This window comes from Physcomitrium patens, chromosome 19, assembly GCF_059467195.1.
Source record: "Physcomitrium patens ecotype Gransden chromosome 19, ASM5946719v1, whole genome shotgun sequence".
NCBI classification, from domain to species: domain Eukaryota; kingdom Viridiplantae; phylum Streptophyta; class Bryopsida; order Funariales; family Funariaceae; genus Physcomitrium; species Physcomitrium patens.
Genome location: NC_143428.1, coordinates 2,092,735 through 2,100,070, shown reverse-complemented (window position 1 = coordinate 2,100,070; position 7,336 = coordinate 2,092,735).

Sequence of the window (7,336 nt, the reverse complement as noted above, 5' to 3'; positions counted from 1 at the left end):
AATCCTACATAGCTTTAGAAAAGGCTATTAAAAAAACTCATATTGTGAAGTTTTAGTCAAATGCAGCAAACCACATTATTAATGTTTCTTGGACATACATATCAACATTAATAACTACTAAATAAGAAGAGTTGTGTAGAAGTAAATAAAAATGTGTATACTTGATAATATCTTTTGGATTAGCTTTTTATAAGCTTCATAGATATGAATTTGATTTATAAGTATTTTTAGGTGATTGTTAAGTTGAATAGTTGGCCAACAATTTGGCCATATATCACACATGTTGGTAAGTTGTGGTACAAGTTGGCCATGTAGCATACGTATTGGAAATTTTCCTTGCAAGTTAGATATGTGTCCTGCATATTGAATAAGTGTTGGATGACCTACATAGCCACAAAGTTTTTTAATTAGATAATTTATATAGAGATAAATGTGAGGCCTTTTTCACTCTTAATAACATCTTTTTTTATTTTTAGACTTATTTCAAGAATTTCTAATCTACTTATCTTTGGCAAGAGTCATTCTAGTTTTAATATTATAACTATCTTTGAATATATATATATATATATATATATATATAATAACTTAAGAAAGTAATAACTCTCTAGTTGTTTTGAGATTTATGTCTTTGACATGTTTCAAAAAGTATTAGTTAATTATACTTGTTTTATTTTAGAAGTAAGTGGATTATCCTATTTTTTATTGTTATGTTGTAAAGGTTGTAAATTATCTCGCTTTAAATTAACATTTTTTATTTGTTAACATTGAATATTTAAAAAAAAATTAAAAACCTCTTCATATATTTTTTTATTTGATATTACAAATTATAGATTACCTTCTTTTAATTTAACTAATAAATTTATTTTAAAAAATCATTACAAAATATAAGGTGAACAAATTTTTGTTGATACACTTGATAGAAGTGAAAATAGATTTGTAACTATTATGGATCTTCATGAGCTTGTCAACACTCCTAGGACAAAAAATTTCATGTATTACCAATGTCAACCATAGAAGTATTATTCCTATGCTTTCAAAAGAAATCAACAATGTGGTTTAATATCTATAACAAGAAGTTCTACAATAAAAAGAAGGAAAAAGATTAATCTCACAAGTGAATTCAAATAGCCTTGCTATTATAAATATAAAAGAAACAAAGATTAATATGTTAGAGAAGTTTGATGGAATAAGATCAAATCTTAAAGAATTCTATAAAATATCTATTTAAGATTATATTAATTTCAATATTTAAACAAATTATTCAAGTTGGATTTATAAGCATTTTTTTTTTTATCTAGAAGTCAATTTTCTTAGTATTTATCTTTAATGAAAATGGTATCAAGGACATGAATCATAAACAATAAAAAATTTAATGCATTCTTATGACACTTGAAAAAATAGATATTTACTCAAAGTTAGAATAGTATTAAAAATTAGAATAATAAGTGTCCAAAATAAGAAAATTGGAGACTCTTGAAATAAGACTAAGAACAAAAAAGATCTTGACAAAAGTGAAGTAGACTTCACTCTTGTTTCTATATATATTATCTAACTATAAGTTATGTGGTGATGTTTTATAAGACTTCCAATACATGTTCAACTTGCAAGACATATGTACAACTTGTAAAGCAAGTCTCCTATTTATGCGCTACATAGCCAACTTGTACCATAAGTTACCAACATGTGCAACATGTAGCTAACTTGTTGGACTAGTTTTCAACTTATCAATTATCTACAACCAGATATAAAGTCAAATCCATATCTATAAAGATTCTAAGAAGCTTCTTTAAAAGATAATATCAAATTTATTTACTTAAAATTACTTCTATTTATTTTTCTATAATTTATTTAATTTAAATAAATATGTATGTTTGTGACATTATTTTTCTCCTTTTCTAAAAATAAATTCTACAAAGAATAGTAATTACATGTTGAAAAAGTTTAAGATGTAATAAATTATATTTATTACATACTATAATCTTTATTTCTTTTGAAGGAAGTTGATAGGTCCTCTTAGCTATCAATGGTGTCTTATACCAAGGCCAAACATCTACATTGATATTTGATCATTATTGAGGCTTTTTTAGCTTCTTTCAAATAAAATATTTCAAACAGTATTACAAGTGGTTCCTACCTCTAATAATATCACCAAATATCTAATCTAATTGATGCAATAAAAAGATATATTTTTTTAAATCGATAATATCTTTATAATTCAAAATCATTGCATTGATGTATAATAAAATATTACATAATGTAGATGATATCAATTAAATAATTTAAAATAGAAGCAATCTTGGTAGACATGCATAAAATTAAATTAAAAAATAAAAAATAATTAAAAGATATATATATATAAATTGAATGTAGATTATAATCTTTTATTAGAGTGATAAGATCCTAAATCTGTTTTTTTTATTTTTGTACCTATTAAATCAATTATAAATGTTGTTTCAATATTTAATATCATTTAAATATTTTTAAGTTTAGAATTTTGAATATATTAGATATGAACTTGATATAAATAAATTTTACATAATTTTTTAATATTAATGCATGAATCTTAATTATACAAGTACAAGTTGATAAGATTCAATCTATTTGTCAAGAGATTATTTTCTAGAATATATTTAAAAGATCTTAGATTATACCAATTTATAATAATAAATTTAGTAAAACCAAATAGTTATGAATATAATTTTTGGTTAAAAGGGCAAATGCATATATTGAGTATAATCCAAAGAAAAACTTACCTTATAAGAAGTTCTTGAATTGTTTTATGTATAAAGAGATAAAGAGATGGAAAATTGAAATTACTTTGTAAACTTGTTGCTAAAGAAAAATATAGTGTTATGGATATTAAAAAGAAATATCATTACAAGAACCATTGAGAATCTCTTACGTATTTTATTACTTTCAATAGATCTGTAAATACCTCAAAAAAAAATTAACACATTCTATGGGGCTTGAATATTATTCATTTACTTCAGTAATTTTAGATAAATTCTTACTACCTAGTTTACTTTCTAATCTAAAAAAGAAAATTTATAAACCTTATATTATTTTTAATTTCTTAGTAATGTAGATATTTTACGATACTGCTTTTAGTTCAGTTGAAATTAATTTTTTAGATAAATTGATAACAATCATAATATGTCTGAAGATAATAGGTTGAAAAAATAACTAAAATTTATGCAAGAAATCTCTTCTTAAATATTTTCCAATTGATATAAGAAGTTTATTTCAAAGAAAAATTTAATATTGAATCTAATAATTAGTATTTCAAAACAAAAATTGTACCAATAAACAAATTTCAGAAATTTTAAGTACAGGGATCAAAACCAACAAGGTATGTTTTTGTTCTTGATTTCGTGTTTTAAACATTAATTTGTTTTGCAACTAAAAATATCCTTTAGAGATATCATATGTCTGTGATTTTTGGTTATATTTTAACGGTTGACTTGTTAATATATTACAAATTAATATACATAAATAATATGCCAGAACATAACATTCTAAAATCAAAGCAAGGGACTACAATGCTTGTTTTTTAAATTTGAACAGTAGAAACTTTGTACACGACTCAAATATCCAGGCTCAGTCATATTTGGATAAAATTTAAATCTTAGAGCATTACAGTTCATAATTTTTCGTGTTCATTTTTTACAATTTGTTTGAAACTATATATATATATATATATATATATATATATGCAGAAACTGGAAAAACGATATATGCTCCACAAACTGTCACATATAGTCGCAGTTACAGTACTTAAGTAAGTATATTAAGTTTAAAATTTTAATTTTTAAATATCCATACCATGGTGATAAAAACTTACAAGTAGTTAAGTTGGAATGAATAAATACTCATGTAAAATATCAATGGCAACAATAAAAGTAAATCTTATTGCTTTTTTAACTATTACGAAGGAGGGCTCTTAGTTTATAATACATATATTAACTTCGTACAGTTACAACTCCACAAAATGTATCTCTCTCTCTCTCTCTCTCTCGATATATATATATATATATATGTGTGTGTGTGTATATATAATTTATTTGTTTTGGGACTTTTATCAAAATGAATATCTGAAAATCAAGACTTGTCAAAAATTTTAACTAGTTTTGTTTTCCTTATCCACCAAATTTAAAATAACTTTGATAATTCACTTTCAAAAAATAATAACCAGACATTTGAAGATAAACTTATATATATATATATATATATATATATATAGAATCATAAAGAAAAATTAAAATTTAATGAATCAAATTGAGAATATATGAAGATATACTGATATATAAAGACATACACATAAACTTGGTGGTGTCATCTTACAACCATTTACATTTTATGGTATGTTAGGGTTGTTTTAATTGTGTCATGGCCATTCATGTTTTAGAGACAATAAAATAGAAGCATCTTCTTATTATCATTTCTAAATGCTAATGAAGGCTTAAAATATTTTTAATACAGAAGATTTATTCTATCTACTTACAAGTATATGAAAGCCTCTGCTAATGAGATTTAAACCTCAAACTGGTGTATTGACAAAAATAGTAGTTTCTAAATACATCAATCTATTTGACTGATATATGTTTTTGCACCTATTCCCAAAGAATATCTGTTACACAAAAAAAATCAAATAAGACTTCAAAAAGACATCTCTGACTAATTTAATTTAAAAAGATATATATATATATATATATATATAATACTTATTTTTACATATGCATATTATATATACACTAGTTTAGAATGTTAAAATTTATTTAATTCTGAAGTTTTTCTTAGAAATCATGGGTTAATACAAGTGATGGAAAATAGAAAATAAATGTAGCATGATTTATTTTAAAATATAAATCCTTTCAAATTATTCAATTCTTCACAGTCTATGTGAAGAAAAAAATAAAAAATAAAGGAAGAAAAAAATAAAAAATAAAAAACTTTTTAACTATTAAAATAATACAGTTTTCTTTAAGAAAAAAATACAAAAGTTTAAATGAGTACAAAATTAATTTTAAAGATTTAGTTAATACTTTTGAATACATTAGCATGAAAACGAATGTTCATCTAAATTTTTAAGAATACCTCGTTTTTTCTTTAAAGATTTCAGATATTTAATAAAATAAAATAAAATAAAATAAAATCTTTTTATGATATTAAACATTGTGGGAATTGTTTTATAAATATAAAATAATTTAGCTAGAAATGAGATCTCATTTTTGAAAAGAATTAAAACTTGCAAAGGGTTTAGGTGAACTTTTTATTTATGATTATTTACTTTCTTAGGAAAGAAGTGTGTATAATAGGAAATAAATTAAGATTCAATCAAAGAGTTTCACAAAAATATTTGAGCTGTATTAAGCTGTTTTTCTTTTTTTTTACTCTTTGCATAACTTATTTTAAAACAAATTCTGATAACCTTGGATATAATTTAGTTAAAATTATTATTAAACATAACTTAGTAAAACCAACTAAAATAAGAAAATTACTATAAAAACCATTTCTATCTTTGATCCTCTCTATCAATTTATTATTATATATCTACATTTCATAATCAAAAAAATCTACTTAAGATACTTTGAATAATAACTACAAATTATTCTTTAAAAATCTATTGTTATTTATTTTTAAATATAGAATTTCTAAAAGTTTTATAAATTTTTTTTGTCAAAATAATACAACTTATACCTTCAACTTTCTACTCAATTCTAATCCAAACAACAATAATATTTTTTTAATTCCTTCTCACTTCTAATATACTTGTATATAATTATTATTCTTAAATTTTCTTTATTTAGTATTTTACTACTAAGTCTTCTTACTACTAGTAGTCTGCATCTTCTATTGAATCTCTATTTTATTGTATATGCTTTTGAGATATTATGATGTAGTTTTTACTTTAATAGTTTGTAGTTTGGTTGTACTTTCTAAATTATTTTAGATAAGATGATTTAGTATTTGAATGAAATGTAATCAATAAAATCTAAATGTCATTTTAATTCTTTATATATGATTTTTCATTCATTCAAATTTTAAATTTGTATTGAATTATTTTTAAAAAATAAATTTTATTTAACTTATTTGATTCTGTTTTAATCACAATCTAAAATCTATCATTAATTGGCTAATAAGGTTGCTAATAAAGTATCATAGATTATATTTCTAAGTTGATATGTTTTTTAAAATTCATTTGTATTGTATAAGTTTTGTATTGCAAAGAAATAATATAATGTTCTACCTAAAGTTGCCAATTTATCATTAATAAATTTTATATAAGTATATATATAACTAATTAAAATACACATTTTTTTCTTTTTTGACTATATCTTACGAATATTTATCTAAGTCATATTAATATATAGCCAATTCATATCAATATGCCTTCTTTTAGAATATATGTTATAGATACATTGAATTAATATCATTGAGCTTAAATTTTTAAAGAAGTAATTTAGTATAAAGGATTTGGAAAAATAATGTGGTTACACTGTTGAATAACTTATGTTGGATTATTCAACCTTCTATTGTTATGAAAATACATGAAACTTCATTTTAAAATAATTTTCTGAATTAACATTAAAAATATTTTTTGTGATGTTTAGTATTGAATTATTTTTAAATATGAAGATCTCCAATAAATCTAAAAGAATTTTTTTCTTTCCGACCTTTTATAGTAAAATAAGACACTTGTGAAAAGAAATATTTTTTTTGGTAGAAAATTAGTAGTCCTTGAAAAAAAAAATTATTTATTAGAAAAATAGTTAAATTAATTTTATTTCTATGAATTGTTCATATAAGCATTGGATACAAAATCTAGTTTCAATTAGAGTTTCTTTGGGCTTCTTATTGTTTTAAGTTGGTATTAATGCTTTGTTGATTTGATATTTTTCTACATCTTACAAAATGATGATAATAACAATTTTAAAAATTATTGAAGTTCTTTCTCTTATATCATAATGATTGAAGAGTACTTCTAATAGTATGATCTAAACAATAATAAGCTAAGATTCTAATTTAGTATTTTTATTTTTTGACTTTAATATAAGAAAAATTTAATCATAAGAATTATTTAAGACATATATAAAAAAACAAAAACAAAATACCTTAGATTGATTTTTGCTTTAATAATCCTTATTCTAGAAGAAAAAAAAAATCCTAATTTAAATCTAGATTAAATAAAAGTTAGTTTCTTTGCCATGAATTGAATCAATAAAAAATCAAAAGTTAATTAGTTGATATATTAGAATAAGAAGTCAAGGCACGAATTACCAAAATTTGTAAAGAAATATATAAACAAATCCTAGTAGCAACAACAAGTTCTCAATTT